The sequence below is a fragment of the Taudactylus pleione genome, unplaced genomic scaffold (assembly GCF_031769625.1).
Source record: "Taudactylus pleione unplaced genomic scaffold, aTauple2 ptg000168l, whole genome shotgun sequence".
Classification (NCBI taxonomy): Eukaryota; Metazoa; Chordata; class Amphibia; order Anura; family Myobatrachidae; genus Taudactylus; species Taudactylus pleione.
Genome location: NW_028284570.1, coordinates 781,307 through 797,595, shown reverse-complemented (window position 1 = coordinate 797,595; position 16,289 = coordinate 781,307). Strand labels below are relative to the sequence as shown.

At 48.0% G+C, this 16,289-nt stretch overlaps 1 long non-coding RNA gene across 2 annotated transcripts in view; it reads right to left on the bottom strand.

Annotated features, from left to right (window-relative positions):
• Positions 1 to 9,827, bottom strand: part of LOC148521396 (uncharacterized) — a 46,091-nt gene extending 36,264 nt beyond the window's left edge. For both annotated transcript variants that reach the window (XR_015878827.1, XR_015878828.1), the window contains exon 1: positions 9,727 to 9,827. This is a non-coding gene — a long non-coding RNA (uncharacterized LOC148521396). The remainder of the gene's footprint in view (positions 1 to 9,726) is intronic.
• Between the last annotated feature and the right edge of the window lie 6,462 nt (positions 9,828 to 16,289).

Sequence of the window (16,289 nt, the reverse complement as noted above, 5' to 3'; positions counted from 1 at the left end):
CCTCTATTTGTCCCCCTTCCCTCCTGCATTCCTCTGATTGTCCCCCTTTCCTCCTGCATTCCTCTGTTTGTCCCCCTTTCCTCCTGCATTCCTCTGTTTGTCCCCCTTTCCTCCTGCATTCCTCTTTGTCCCCCTTTCTTCCTGCATTCCTCTCTTTGTTCACCTTTCCTCCTGCATTCCTCTGTTTATCCACCTTTCTTCCTGCATTCCTCTGTTTGTCCCCCTTTCCTCCTGCATTCCTCTGTTTGTCCCACTTTCCTCCTGCATTCCTCTGTTTGTCCCCCTTTCCTCCTGCATTCCTCTGTTTGTCCCCCTTTCCTCCTGCATTCCTCCGTTTGCCCCCCTTTCCTCCTGCTTTCCTCTCTTTGTCCCCCTTTCCTCCTGCATTCCTGTTTGTCTTCCTTACCTCCTGCATTCCTCTGCTTGTCCCCCTTTCCAACTGCATTCTTCTGTTTGTCCCCCTTTCATCCTGCATTCCTCTGTTTGTCCCCCTTTCCCCTGCATTCCACTCTTTGTCCCCCTTCCTACATTCCTCTGTGTGTCCCCGTTTCCTCCTGCTTTCCTCTATTTGTCCCCCTATGCTCCTGCATTTCTCTGTTTGTCCCCCTTTCCCTCCTGCATTCCTCTGTTTGTCCCCCTTTCTTCGTGCATTTCTCTGTTTGTCTCCCTTACCTCCTGCATTCCTCTGTTTGTCCACCTTTCCTCCTGCATTTCTCTGTTTGTCCCCCTTTCCTCCTGCATTCCTCTGTTTGTCCCCCTTTCCTCCTGCATTCCTCTGTTTGTCTCCCTTACCTCCTGCATTTCTCTGTTTGTCCCCCTTTCCTCCTGCATTCCTCTGTTTGTCCCTCTTTTCTCCTGCATTCCTCTATTTGTCCCCTTTTTCTCCTGCATTCCTGATTGTCCCCCTTTCCTCCTGCATTCCTCTGCTTGTCTCCCTTACCTCCTGCATTCCTGATTGTCCCCTTTTCCTCCTGCATTCCTCTATTTGTCTCGCTTTCCTCCTGCATTCCTCTGTTTGTCTCCCTTACCTCCTGCATTCCTGATTGTCCCCCTTTCCTCCTGCATTCCTCTGTTTGTCTCCCTTACCTCATGCATTCCTGACTGTCCCCCTTTCCTCCTGCTTTCCTCTGTTTGTCTCCCTTACCTCCTGCATTCCTGATTGTCCCCCTTTCCTCCTGCATTCCTCTGTTTGTCTCCCTTGCCTCCTGCATTCCCGATTGTCCCCCTTTTGTCCTGCATTCCTCTGTTTGTCTCCTTTACCTCCTGCATTCCTGTTTGTCCCCCTTTCCTCCTGCATTCCTCTGTTTGTCCCCCTTTCCTCCGGCATTCTTCTGTTTGTCCCCCTTTCCTCCTGCATTCCTCTGTTTGTCCCCCTTTCCTCCTGCATTCCTCTGTTTGTCCCTCTTTTCTCCGGAATTCCTCTGTTTGTCCCCCATTCCTACTGTATTCCTCTGTGTGTTCACCTTTCCTCCTGCATTCCTCTGTGTGTCCCCCTTTCCTCCAGCATTCTTCTGTTTGTCCCCCTTTTCTCCTGCAGTCCTCTATTTGTCCCCCTTTCCTCCTGCATTCTTCTGTTTGTCCCCCTTTCCTCCTGCATTCCTGTTTGTCTCCCTTACCTCCTGCATTCCTCTGCTTGTCCCCCTTTCCTACTGCATTCTTCTGTTTGTCCCCCTTTCATCCTGCATTCCTCTGTTTGTCCCCCTTTCCCCCTGCATTCCACTCTTTGTCCCCCTTCCTACATTCCTCTGTGTGTCCCCGTTTCCTCCTGCATTCCTCTATTTGTCCCCCTGTCCTCCTGCATTTCTCTGTTTGTCCCCCTTTCCCTCCTGCATTCCTCTGTTTGTCCCCCTTTCTTCGTGCATTTCTCTGTTTGTCTCCCTTACCTCCTGCATTCCTCTGTTTGTCCACCTTTCCTCCTGCATTTCTCTGTTTGTCCCCCTTTCCTCCTGCATTCCTCTGTTTGTCCCCCTTTCCTCCTGCATTCCTCTGTTTGTCTCCCTTACCTCCTGCATTTCTCTGTTTGTCCCCCTTTCCTCCTGCATTCCTCTGTTTGTCCCCCTTTTCTCCTGCATTCCTCTATTTGTCCCCTTTTCCTCCTGCATTCCTGATTGTCCCCCTTTCCTCCTGCATTCCTCTGCTTGTCTCCCTTACCTCCTGCATTCCTGATTGTCCCCTTTTCCTCCTGCATTCCTCTATTTGTCTCTCTTTCCTCCTGCATTCCTCTGTTTGTCTCCCTTACCTCCTGCAGTCCTGATTGTCCCCCTTTCCTCCTGCATGCCTCTGTTTGTCATCCTTACCTCCTGCATTCCTGATTGTCCCCCTTTCCTCCTGCATTCCTCTGTTTGTCTCCCTTACCTCCTGCATTCCTGACTGTCCCCCTTTCCTCCTGCATTCCTCTGTTTGTCTCCCTTACCTCCGGCATTCCTGATTGTCCCCCTTTCTTCCTGCATTCCTCTGTTTGTCTCCCTTGCCTCCTGCATTCCCGATTGTCCCCCTTTTGTCCTGCATTCCTCTGTTTGTCTCCATTACCTCCTGCATTCCAGATTGTCCCCATTTCCTCCTGCATTCCTCTGTTTGTCCCCCTTTCCTCCTGCATTCCTCTGTTTGTCCCCCTTTCCTCCTGCATTCCTCTGTTTGTCCCCCTTTTCTCCAGAATTCCTCTGTTTGTCCCCCTTTCCTACTGTATTCCTCTGTGTGTTCACCTTTCCTCCTGCATTCCTCTGTGTGTCCCCCTTTCCTCCAGCATTCTTCTGTTTGTCCCCCTTTTCTCCTGCAGTCCTCTATTTGTCCCCCTTTCCTCCTGCATTCTTCTGTTTGTCCCCCTTTCCTCCTGCATTCCTGTTTGTCCCCCTTTCCTCCTGTATTCCTCTGTTTATCCCCCTTTCCTCCTGCATTCCTCTGTTTGTCCCCCTTTCCTCCTGCATTCCTCTGTTTGTCCCCCTTACCTCCTGCATTCCTCTGTTTGTCCCCTTTTCCTCCTCCATTCCTATTTGTCCCCCTTTCCTCCTGCATTCCTGATTGTCCCCCTTTGCTCCTGCATTCTTCTATTTGTCCCCCTTTATTCCTGCATTCCTCTGTTTGTCTCCCTTACCTCCTGTATTCTCATTTGTCCCCTTTTCCTCCTGCATGCCTCTGTTTGTCTTCCATACCTCCTGCATTCCTGATTGTCCCCCTTTCCTCCTGCATTCCTCTGTTTGTCTCCCTTGCCTCCTGCATTCCCGATTGTCCCCCTTTTATCCTGCATTCCTCTGTTTGTCTCCTTTACCTCCTGCATTCCTGATTGTCCCCCTTTCCTCCTGCATTCCTCTGTTTGTCCCCCATTTCCTCCGGCATTCTTCTGTTTGTCCCCCTTTCCTCCTGCATTCCTCTGTTTGTCCCCCTTTCCTCCTGCATTCCACTGTTTGTCCCCCTTTACTCCTGAATTCCTCTGTTTGTCCCCCTTTCCTACTGTATTCCTCTGTGTGTTCCCCTTTCCTCCTGCATTCCTCTGTGTGTCCCCCTTTCCTCCTGCATTCTTCTGTTTGTCCCCCTTTTCTCCTGCAGTCCTCTATTTGTCCCCCTTTCCTCCTGCATTCTTCTGTTTGTCCCCCTTTCCTCCTGCATTCCTGTTTGTCCCCCTTTCCTCCTGCGTTCCTCTGTTTATCCCCCTTTCCTCCTGCATTCCTCTGTTTGTCCCCCTTTCCTCCTGCATTCCTCTGTTTGTCCCCCTTACCTCCTGCATTCCTCTATTTGTCCCCTTTTCCTCCTGCATTCCTATTTGTCCCCCTTTCCTCCTGCATTCCTGATTGTCCCCCTTTCCTCCTGCATTCTTCTATTTGTCCCCCTTTATTCCTGCATTCCTCTGTTTGTCTCCCTTACCTCCTGTATTCCCGTTTGTCCCCCTTTCCTCCTGCATGCCTCTGTTTGTCTTCCATACCTCCTGCATTCCTGATTGTCCCCCTTTCCTCCTGCATTGCTCTGTTTGTCTACCTTACCTCCTGCATTCCTGACTGTGCCCCTTTCCTCCTGCATTCCTCTGTTTGTCTCCCTTATCTCCTGCATTCCTGATTGTCCCCCTTTCCTCCTGCATTCCTCTGTTTGTCTCCCTTCTGCATTCCAGATTGTCCCCCTTTTCTCCTGCATTCCACTGTTTGTCTCCCTTACCTCCTGCATTCCTGATTGTCCCCCTTTCCTCCTGCATTCCTCTGTTTGTCCCCCTTTCCTCCGGCATTCTTCTGTTTGTCCCCCTTTCCTCCTGCATTCCTCTGTTTGTCCCCCTTTCCTCCTGCATTCCTTTGTTTGTCCCCCTTTTCTATGGAATTCCACTGTTTGTCCCCCTTTCCTCCTGTATTCCTCTGTGTTCCCCTTTCCTCCTGCATTCCTCTGTGTGTCCCCCTTTCCTCCGGCATTCTTCTATTTGTCCCCCTGTCCTCCTGCAGTCCTCTGTTTGTCCCCCTTTCCTCCTGCATTCCTGTTTGTCCCCCTTTCCTCCTGCAGTCCTCTGTTTGTTCCCCTTTCCTCCTGCATTCCTCTTTACCCCCATTTCCTCCTGCATTCCTTTGTTTGTCTCCCTTGTCTCCTGCATTCCTCTGTTTGTCCCCCTTTCCTCCTGCATTCCTCTGTTTGTCCCCCTTTACTCCTGCATTCCTCTATTTGTCCCCTTTTCCTCCTGCATTCCTCTGTGTGTCCCCCTTTCCTCCGGCATCCTCTGTTTGTCACTCTTTCCTCCTGCATTCCTCTATTTGTCCACCTTTCCTCCTGCTTTCCTCTGTTTGTCCCCCATTCTTCCTGCTTTCCTCTGTTTGTCCCCCTTTCCTCCTGCATTCCTATTTGTCCCCCTTTCCTCCTGCATTCCTCTGTGTGTCCCCCTTTCCTCCGGCATTCCTCTGTTTGTCCCCCTTTCCTCCTGCATTCCTCTGTTTGTCCCCCTTTCCTCTTGCATTCCTCTGTTTGTCCCCCTTCCCTCCTGCATTCCACTGTTTGTCCCTCTTTCCTCCTGCATTCCTCTGTTTGTTCCCCTATCCTCTTACATTCCTCTGTGTGTCCCCCTTTCCTCCTGCATTCCTCTATATGTCCCCCTATCCTCCTGCATTCCTCTGTTTGTTCCCCTTTCCTCATGCATTCTTCTGTTTGTCCCCCTTTCTTCCTGCATTTCTCTGTTTTTCTGCCTTACCTCCTGCATTCCTCTGTTTGTCCCCCTTTCCTCCTGCATTCCTCTGTTTGTCCACCTTTCCTCCTGCATTCCTCTGTTTGTCCCCCTTTTCCTCCTGCATTCCTCTGTTTGTTCCCCTTTCCTCATGCATTCCTCTGTTTGTCCCCCTTTCTTCCTGCATTTCTCTGTTTTTCTGCCTTACCTCCTGCATTCCTCTGTTTGTCCCCCTTTCCTCCTGCATTCCTGTTTGCCCCCCTTTCCTCCTGCATTCCTCTGTTTGTCCCCCTCTCCTCCTGCATTCCTGTTTGTCTCCCTTACCTCCTGCATTCCTGTTTGTCCCCCTTTCCTCCTGCATTCCTCTGTTTGTCTCCCTTACCTCCTGCATTCCTCTGTTTGTCCCCTTTCCTCCTGCATTCCTCTATTTGTCCCCTTTTCCTCCTGCATTCCTGATTGTCCCCCTTTCCTCCTGCATTCCTCTATTTGTCTCCCTTACCTCCTGCATTCCTGATTGTCCCCCTTTCCTCCTGCATTCCTCTATTTGTTCCCCTTTCCTCCTGCATTCCTCTGTTTGTCTCCCTTACCTCCTGCATTCCTCTGTTTGTCCCCCTTTCCTCCTGCATTCCTCTGTTTGTCTCCCTTACCTCCTGCATTCCTGTTTATTCCCTTACCTCCTGCATTCCTGATTGTCCCCCTTTCCTCCTGCATGCCTCTGTTTGTCTCCCTTACCTCCTGCATTCCTGATTGTCCCCCTTACCTCCTGCATTCCTCTGTTTGTCTCCCTTACCTCCTGCATTCCTGACTGTCCCCCTTTCCTCCTGCTTTCCTCTGTTTCTCTTCGTTACCTCCTGCATTCCTGATTGTCCCCCTTTCCTCCTGCTTTCCTCTGTTTGTCTCCCTTACCTCCTGCATTCATGATTGTTCCCCTTTCCTCCTGCATACCTCTGTTTGTCTCCTAACTATTATTACAATTACATGACCTGTAATTGTGCCGAGTTGTGCCATAGAGCTCAGGTTCTATGTCACAACTTTTATCATAATTTCAGTGCCCTGCTGCCAAACTCCAACTCCACTTGCCAGGCTTGCATGCCAAGGGAGAGGTGGGAGGGGCTTCAGACAGCCATAGGGACGGGGACTCTGTTGCCACCGGTGGGTGGGGCTTCACAGAACATATTCAAAGGGGCGGGGGCATCCATAAAAAATAGCCTAGTGAGAACCCTGTGTATGTATATATATATATATATATATATATATATTTATATATATATATACAGTCAGGTGCATAAATATTGGGACATTGACAGAATTTTCATAATTTGGCCTCTATTCACCACCACAATGGCTTTGAAATGAAACAAACAAGATGTGCTTTAACTGCAGACTTTCAGATTTCATTTGAGGGTAATTACATCCAAATCAGGTGAACGGTGTTGGAATTACAATGGTTTCTATATGTGCCTCCCACTTTTTAAGGGGCCAAAAGTAATGGGACAAACTAAACAATCCTAGATCTAACTTTCACTTTTTAATACTTTGTTGCAAATCCTTTGCAGGCAATTACAGCCTGAAGTCTGGAACGCATAGACATCACCAGATGCTGGGTTTCATCCCTGGTGATGCTCTGCCAGGCCTCTACTGCAAATGTCTTCAGTTCCTGCTTGTTCTTGGGGCATTTTCCCTTCAGTTTTGTCTTATTCAAGTGAAATGCATGCTCAATCAGATTCAGGTCAGGGGATTGACTTGGCCATTGCATAACATTCCACTTTTTAGCCTTAAAAAACTCTTTGGTTGCTTTTGCAGTATGCTTCGGGTCATTGTCCATCTGCACTGTGAAGAAGCATTTGACTGAATATGAGCATATAGTATTGCCCGAAATACTTCAGAATTCATTCTGCTGCTTTTGTCAGCAGTCACATCATCAATAAATACAAGGGAACCAGTTCCATTAGCAGCCATACATGCCCACGCCATGAAACTACCACCACCATGCTTCACTGATGAGGTGGTATGTTTTGGATCATGAGCAGTTCCTTTCCTTCTCCATACTCTTCTCTTCCCATCACTCTGGTACAAGTTGATCTTTGTCTCATCTGTCCATAGGATGTTGTTCCAGAACTGTAATGGCTTGTTTAGATGTTGTTTGGCAAACTCTAATCTGGTCTTCCTGTTTTTGTGGCTCACCAATGGTTTACATCTTGTGGTGAACCCTCTATATTCACTCTTGTGAAGTCTTCTCTCGATTGTTGACTTTGACACATATACACCTACCTCCTGGAGAGTGTTCTTGATTTGGCCAACTGTTGTGAAGGGGTTTTTCTTCACCAGGGAAATAATTCTTCTGTCATCCACCACAGTTGTTTTCCGTGGTCTTCCGGGTCTTTTGGTGTTGCTGAGCTCTCCGGTGCGTTCTTTCTTTTTAAGAATGTTCCAAACAGTTGATTTGGCCACACCTAATGTTTTTGCTATCTCTCTGATGGGTTTGTTTTGATTTTTCAGCCTAATGATGGCTTGCTTCACTGGTAGTGACAGCTCTTTGGATCTCATATTGAGAGTCAACAGCAACTGATTCCAAATGCAAATGTCACACCTAGAATCAACTCCAGACCTTTTACCTGCTTAATTGATAATGAAATAACGAGGGAATAGCCCACACCTGTCCATGAAATAGCTTTTGAGTTGATAGTCCCATTACTTTTGGCCCCTTAAAAAGTGGGAGGCACATATAGAAACCGCTGTAATTCCTACACCGTTCACCTGATTTGGATGTAATTACCCTCAAATTAAATCTGAAAGTCTGCAGTTAAAGCACATCTTGTTTGTTTCATTTCAAAGCCATTGTTCTGGTGAATAAAGGCCAAAATGTGAAAATTCTGTCAATGCCCCAATATTTATGCACCTGACTGTATATACGCCCATGGACCTATTGTGTGCTGGAGTGTGACCAGTGCTGCGGCAGTGTGACTAGTGATGTGGAGGTATGACCAGTGGTGGAACTCCCGGAGACAATGGAGTCATTTGCCGCCGGGCGTCAGCCCTGAAGGGGGCACCTGGCTCCATTGTCCCCGAGGGCTGCATGGAGAAGGAGCGCCGCTGATCGGCGCTCCACCTCCATTGGTGTTACTACGGAGGGTGCAAGGGGTGCGGTCGCACCCCCTGCACCCTCCATTTGCCGGGCGCCCGCTGAGTGTGTTACCAGTGGGCGCCCGGCTCCTATCCTCATGGCGGTAGCCGGAGGACGGAGCTCCCTCCATCTTCTGGGTCCCGCAGCACACTATGGGAGTGACGTAATGACATCACTCCCATAGTGCCGACGAGCAGACACCGGGGATGGACGGCAGCAGCACTGGAGTGGGGATAAAAGGTAAGTGTTTGTTTTTTTTGTGTGTGTGTGCGCGCGCGCGCGCGGTGGGGGCCATCACTACTGGGGCAACTACAGGGGCTCACTACTGGAGGCAACTACAAGGGCCTACTACTGGGGACAACTACAGGGGCCTACTACTGGGGGCAACTACAGGGGCTCACTACTAGGGGCAACTACAGGGGCCTCACTACTGGGGGCAACTACAGGGGCCTCACTACTGGGTTTAACTACAGGGGCCTCACTATTGGGGGTAACTACAGGGGCCTCACTACTGGGGGCAACTACAAGGGGCCTCACTACTGGGGGCAACTACCGGGGGCTCACTACTGGATGTACTGCATAGGGGGACCATTACTGGGGAGCAATACATAGGCGGACCACTACTGTGGGCATTATATAAAAGGAAATGCATAAGGGGGGCGGAGGCAGCTGGGGCTGGCATAAGTGCTGGGGAGTGGTACATTTTAGTTTGGGGGGGGGGCACCAACATTTATCTTGCCTCCGGGCACTTGGGATGAAGTTATGCCACTGGGTATGACCAGTGCTGTGGCAGTGTGACTAGTAATGTGGAGGTATGACCAGTGCTGCGGCAGTGTGACTAGTAATGTGGAGGTATGACCAGTGCTGCGGCAGTGTGACTAGTAATGTGGAGGTATGACCAGTGCTGCGGCAGTGTGACTAGTGATGTGGAGGTATGACCAGTGCTGCGGCAGTGTGACTAGTGATGTGGAGGTATGACCAGTGCTGCGGCAGTGTGACTAGTGATGTGGAGGTATGACCAGTGCTGCGGCAGTGTGACTAGTGATGTGGAGATATGACCAGTGCTGCGGCAGTGTGACTAGTAATGTGGAGGTATGACCAGTGCTGTCTGTGTGTGGTCAGCATAGGGGGTGTGGCTATGTCCATGGAGGGCATAGATCGCGCCTACCTTCAAACAGTTAACTGGTCTCCTATCTGCACAAGTACGTGGCATGTACCACGGGAACCCTGCATTAGCCTTTGAATACTCGTGGGAAGGGCTTCTAATGGAAGTGTAAGTTTCGTATACTTAAAAAAGCCATTTATAATCAATACACAGTAAGAATCACATGATAAATATTATAACTATAATAATTAGAAAACAGGGTGATAAATAACACATTGTTTTGCAGTCCATGAAACCTCATACAAAAGACACTGTGACCTTGTGAGTAATCGTATACATGGCAGGTCATATACAGTAGGTCTCTCCACTTACCATGAGCCATTAGTAGGGTAAATGTAGTCCTGCAGAGGAGCCATTCGGTAGAGGTGGTCACGATTGGCTTCCCGCATAGAGGTAAGACCTCTCCTTGTGGTGCTTCACTTCTCTTAGTACAATGAGTCCCCTATTTTCTAGACCTATATACAGTGGGTTGGTCTCCCGCCAGATAATATTCACCTACTTGTACATAACAGCAAGAAAATAAACAGTCATCGGGCAGTGATGAGTGACATGAAAGGGAAGACTGATTAGTCCTCTCCTGATGAGACAGGGGGGGAACGGGGCTGAACATTGTAAATGTTATCCTTATTGTTCTCAGCGACCAAACGTAACACGGGCATTGTGCCAGCAGAGATGGCAGGGCGGAAAGATTCTGATTTGTAGTTACTGAGTAATCTCCAGCTATGTTGGGGTTTTGTGAAAGGAAACTCTGCAGGTGAGAGTTTCGATCTATTCGCTCACATGCGACACAGTACTGCACAGATGAATAAGCGCTACGTAAAAGGAGATATATTTTCACATGTTTGCACAACGGAGAGTTAAACGTCACAGTATAGAGGTCACTTTCTGCTTCTGAATCAGGTTTGGCTGCCCTGTCTGCTTCCCCCTCCACCCCTGCCGCATTCCACTGCTCACTTGTATTATCAGGGTGAACACAGCTGAACACTGTTTATTTGGGCAAAGTATACAGTACATGCTTCTTCCTTGCTATAATGTATGACAGATCTCCACATCGTGGGGTCTTTCGGATCCCTCCGCCCCTGTACGGCTTCTTCTGCTGGACGCCGGGGCTTTATGTGCCTGCGTGAACTGTAGTTCACAAAGGCGCACTAGCACTGCCGAGTCAGACTCTGCAGTGCTAAGTTTCACTGCTCTGAAAGGAGCAGTGAAGCCGCTGTCGGAGCCGGATAATTGGCTGAGACAGGATCGGTTTGAAAATTAAATCTGCGCAACGCCATTTTGCGAATGGCAATGAGACGTAATTTTGCGACTGGCCGCCCAGCGCCATTTTAGCGAATCTCACCCATTATAAGTACATACGGCGATGCTATTATTTAGCGATGTGCGATTCCCACGCAATTGGAAGATGTTAAAAGTCACTAAAACATATAAAATGATCAACCCTGCAAAACACGTACCATGGTGTACTCCACAAACACGTAGTTGCACAACGCTAACTAGCATCTTTTCTCAATACCCCAATACTTACACACTGCACACTTACATAAAAAGGTTCCCTAGCATTAAAGTGTAATATTCAAGGTTTATTCAGTATTAGTAATGTTGTGAAATAAATGTAATTTGATATCTAAGGTTTAGTACATGGTAAGCAGACCGTGTTTGGTGTCGTTCTGATCCACTGTGTCTTTGCAGTTTTCCGGTATCATCGGTGAGAAGATCGCAACATGTGTCTGCAAACTATGGACCATAGAGAGTTAAACATTAAAATGTACTCTGTAATGTAGCCAGCTTAGATTTATTATGCAGCTGGAAAATGGACACAAAGGGCTGTTGGAGGCTGGATTGTGACCATTCGAACTGACCTATGAACTATACTGTAACAGAAGAACCAGGAAGAAAAACCAATGGAATCATGCCAAACTGTTCTATTGTATTGCCTATCTCTGTAAGAGTATATATGTGGGCTCTCTGAAACTAGATGCCCAGTCTTGTTGCTTTGCTGTTGACGGAGGTTTCTACTTTGATGCCGGGATCTGGGTCCAGAGCGCGTGCGTATGTAACGACTGTACCTTGGGTCTGTATGACTTATTTGCGCTCATTGTATTTAGATCACAGCATTTAACTATCTGTTTTTATGTTGAATAATAACTTTTTGTGCTTTGAACCATAATCAAAGTCTGAAAGCATTTCTTGTGCGACTTATTACGCTAAACAGCGACAATTATTTTAGAGTGTATAGGTAGGTAGGAATCGATAGGTAGGAATCGATACCACTTCGGGTAAACAGCTGATATTCGGATCCGCTGTTTCGGCGCTGGAGCAATGATGAATTGCTCCGGCACGCGCGGTGAGTTAGTATGTCAATTATCGGGGTCAGCTCGGACATAATTAATAGATCCCTAGGTCAGAGTGTTGTCCAAGGGGCGTATTTATCACAATACAATTTTTTTAATGCGGCTGAGATGTGATTTTTCGCTTTCATTTATCATAGCGGGGGCCCGGGACATGCGTCCGAGAAAGCCCTGTCCCAAAGAAGGGTTAGAAGCAAAGTGATGGCTATCACTATCCCTTCGCTACCAGGTACGGACCCAGCCAGCATATTATGCATGCAGCCCAGTATTGGGAAGACCATTATTTTTTTTTTTTTTCGTATTGAAGATTTCGCAATGCTGCAGAGCACAGAAAGGAAGCTGGGGAACAGGGAAGCAGAGAACAAAATAATATATTCCAAGTAACAAAGAAGTTTTAATGGTAAATTGCGCAGCAATTGAAGTTTTTCTAATTTCTATCAACCCCATGGTACAGATTGACCCTTGTATCAGTGATGACAGTTGGGGAAATTACAATGACGTCTTTAAGCCAGAAGGGAACAGCAGTACGAGGGAAGGTCACCTAAATCTAGCTCCCTAGCCAGTCTGTAATAGATCCCAGGCATATTGGGCTCATTAGTAGCTATCAGGGCCAGATTGCTGTATGTTGGATCTGTAAGTGCCTACAGAGGGGGAACCTACTAGAATCTGGTAATGATGCCCCACATGAAGGAGAAATAAATATTAAACTAAAATAAAGCAAAAAATATGAATGAAACCATACCTCCTCTCTCCGCTATATAACTACATTCATGCCAGTAAATTAATGGGATTTTCCTATTATTCCTGATTCATTTTGGAAAAGTGCCTCTTAGGTCCCCTGTTTTTACCTATGTTTCCCTGTATATTACAAATAAATAAAATGCATTTATTTCAATATGTCCCCCCTTCCCCCACACAATGCAAAAAGCCCATTACAGTATGGACCCTATTCAGAGGCGGCCGTACGGTCTACGACCGCACGGCCGCCTCGATGTTTTGCCAGTGCGCATGCGCACAAGGGAGCCGGCTCCCTCGTGCGCATGCGTGAGACCCGCTACGACCGACAGCGCCGGTCGTAGCGGGTCTCTTTCCAAAGGGGGCGAGCTGTCGATGTTGATTGACAGCTCACCCCGTTTGGAAGGTGGGCCGGGGGGATGGCAGCCCAAACGGAGGTGTTCCCATGGGAATGCCTGCCGTTTGGGGGAGGCCCCACTGACATCACTAGTGATGTCAGTGGAGAGCTTCCGGCTCTGACAGAGCCAGAAGCTCTCCGGGGCTTACGACAAGTGAGACCCTACCCTAGGGTCTCGTCGTAAGCCCCGATGGTCGCGATGGTCAGAGCGATCGTTAGAGCGGTCGTTAGAGCTGTGGGTGTTAACCCACAGCCTAACGACCGCAACAGAGGCGGGCAGTCAGGATGCAAGTGGCCGCCCAGTTTCTGAGCGACCGCTTGCATCCTCCGACCGCCTCTGAATGAGGCCTTATGTCCCGGGGAAAAACAACACATCATCACATTTTCTGGCTTAGACTAAACATAACATGAAGCTAACACAGGAAGATAATATATATATATAATTATATATATATATATATATAATTATATATATATATATATATCTTTACTCCAAAACGGACTGGCACTCAGGGCCTGATTCAGACCCGCTCGTGAACGCTATCTGCTCGCAAGCGAGTTGATGGTGGCCCAGTGCGCATGCGCACGACGGAGCCGGCTCCATCGCGCGCATGCGCAAGACCCTGATAGCGACGGGCAAACCGTCGCTCCTGGTCTCGTACCACAGGGGGCGTGCTGTCGAAGTTGAGTGACAGCACGCCCCCTTTGGTTGGGCGGGCCAGGGGAGTGGCTGCCCAAACGGAGGCGTTCCCATGTGAACGCCTCCGTTTGGGGGCGGCCCCACTGACATCATGAGTGATGTCAGTGGGAGAGATTTCGGCTCTGTGAGAGCCGAAATCTCTCTGGGGCTTGCCGCAATGAGACTCTACCACAAGGGTCTCGTCGCAAGCCCGATGGTCTTGACCATCGCAACCATCTTTCTGGCCGCTCGCTATTGGAGGCCACTCTAAAAAACAAGAAGGCCGGCCCTGATTCAGAGCGAGCGCTCTGTCAGAGCGTCCGGCTCTGAATCAGGGCCTCAGTTCCAAAATGTTCATCCACTCCGGTGCCCTCAGGAAAAATCTGTATACACCATCCGCACAAACAAGTTGCGGCACTTGGAGATTCGTGAAAAAGTAATTTGTATTTAAATCACATCATGTAAAATCACCAACATTTCGGGACTCTCCTGTCCCTTTGTCAAGGCATAAACATAATGAACAGTGCTTGGCTGACCTTAAATAAGAAAAAGAAAGAGAAAACCCGCCAAAAGTGCAAGATTATACATACCAAACCACCGGAGTGCTCGTCTCTCTCCGTGTCCTCTGGAGATGACGTCAAACTATCATCCGGGTATCGTTACCTAGGTAACCAGGACGCTAAGGTCTCATGCGTAATGACTGAAACCTAGGAGAAAAAAGTGAACCCAGTGTGTGTAAAAAGTGCTTTAAAAACAAAAAACCTTTATCTTGCCACACTAGAGGCAGAAACATCCGGGTTATGGTAGTACATACGGACATAACAGGCTTCGAACGGGAAGCTCCCAATCAGATTCAATTTACTTTTTTATGCAAGACACCCAGGTTGTTATACATGTTTGAAATGTACGACATGTAAGTACATGCCTACAGGCCATTCTTATTCACATCCTAATACTGGCAGGATTTATTACATCAAGCATGTCCTCATTCATTATCTACCTCATCAAGTGCCCTTGCGGAATGGCATATGTAGGTAAAACTACTAGGACTGCACGAGAAAGAATGGCTTTACACAGATCGGCAATTAAAGCTGCATTATCTGGGAAACCATCGGAGCAACCAGTGGCCAGGCATTTTGCCGAAAAAGGTCACAAACTCCAGGATCTTAAGCATCAATTAATCGATCATGTACCAAAAAATCCAATAGGCGGGGATCGTGCTGGAAGATTGTTACAAGTAGAAACATGATGGATTTTCACACTGAACACCATGAGTCCCCACGGGCTCAATGAAAAAATCCAGTGGAACATTTTTAAGTAGTAGTTATACATCTGTTATTCTGTTCTTTAATATACACTTTGTAGCAACACATGAGTTCTTGAATATAGGGCCTGATTCAGAGCTGAACGCTCTGACCAGAGCGTTCGCTCTGAATCAGGACCCTCCTACCTGCTTTAGGAGCGACCTCATGGACGCTCGCATAGCTGTGAGTTACCACCCACAGCTTATGCGAGCGTCCATGATGATGGTCGCGATGGTCAAGACCATCGCGACCATCGGGCTTGCGACGGAGACCCTGCGGTAGGGTCTCGCTGCCGCAAGCCCTGGAGTGATTTTGACTCTATCAGAGCCAAAATCACTCCCACTGACATCACTTGTGATGTCAGTGGGGCCGGCTTCAGATGGGAGGCGTTCCCATGGGAACGCCTCCGTCTGGAAGGCACGCCCCTGGCACGCCCACCAAAGGGGGCGTGCTGTCAATCAACATCGACAGCACGCCCCCTTTGGTGCGAGACCCGGAGCGATGGAGAGCCCGTCGCTCGCTGGGTCTGGCGCATGCGCACGACGGAGCTCCCTCCGTCGTGCGCATGCGCAGTGGGGGAACATCGACCCGCTTGCGAGCGTACTGCCGCTCACGAGCGGGTCTGAATGACCCCCATAGTACACTAGTTACATTTCTGGTCACATTCACATTTGCTTTCATACTTATTTCAACATACACAACACATTATTTTGTCCACGTCATATGTTGTATTTAGTTCACAACATTTTTTCCATGGCTTTTGCACGTTATTATTGTAGTTGTTTGTTTTCTCACATATAAGTTTTTCCCACACATGGAGTTCACATTCACACATTTACACAGGCACTCTTGTTTTTTATTTTTATTTTTACTATATATATATTTTCTTCATTTTTTATCTTCATTTTTACTTTTATTTCAATTTTATTTGAGCTTTTTACTCATTCTTGCACATTGTTCACGTATTGTTTTCATGTATTTCAGTTGGTGTTGTATTTTAGCTGGCGTTTTTATTCCAGGTCCCTGCATTTATTTCTGTGTTGCTATGGCCAGAAGTGGCTGAGGCTCTTTTAGCATTTATAACCATATTGTAGACAAATGCTTGGATCTGATGGGGTTGGCAGCTGTTTATAATTAGTATATTTTTGTTACATACATGCTGGTAGAGCCCATATTGTAGGGCACATTGACAGTCAGTGCCATGGATGCAAGTCTGACATTGTTAGGTCTAAATCCTTATGTCGATTATATATGATTATTCATTTATTTATTGGGCACTGTGTTATTTTTGATGACTCCCTATATTTGTGTTGTCTTCATTTCATGCTTCATCTACTTTCCAACACGTAGTGATTTAGACTGCTTTAATATAGTTTTTTTATTTATTCCCTACTGGTTGTGGGTTTCTG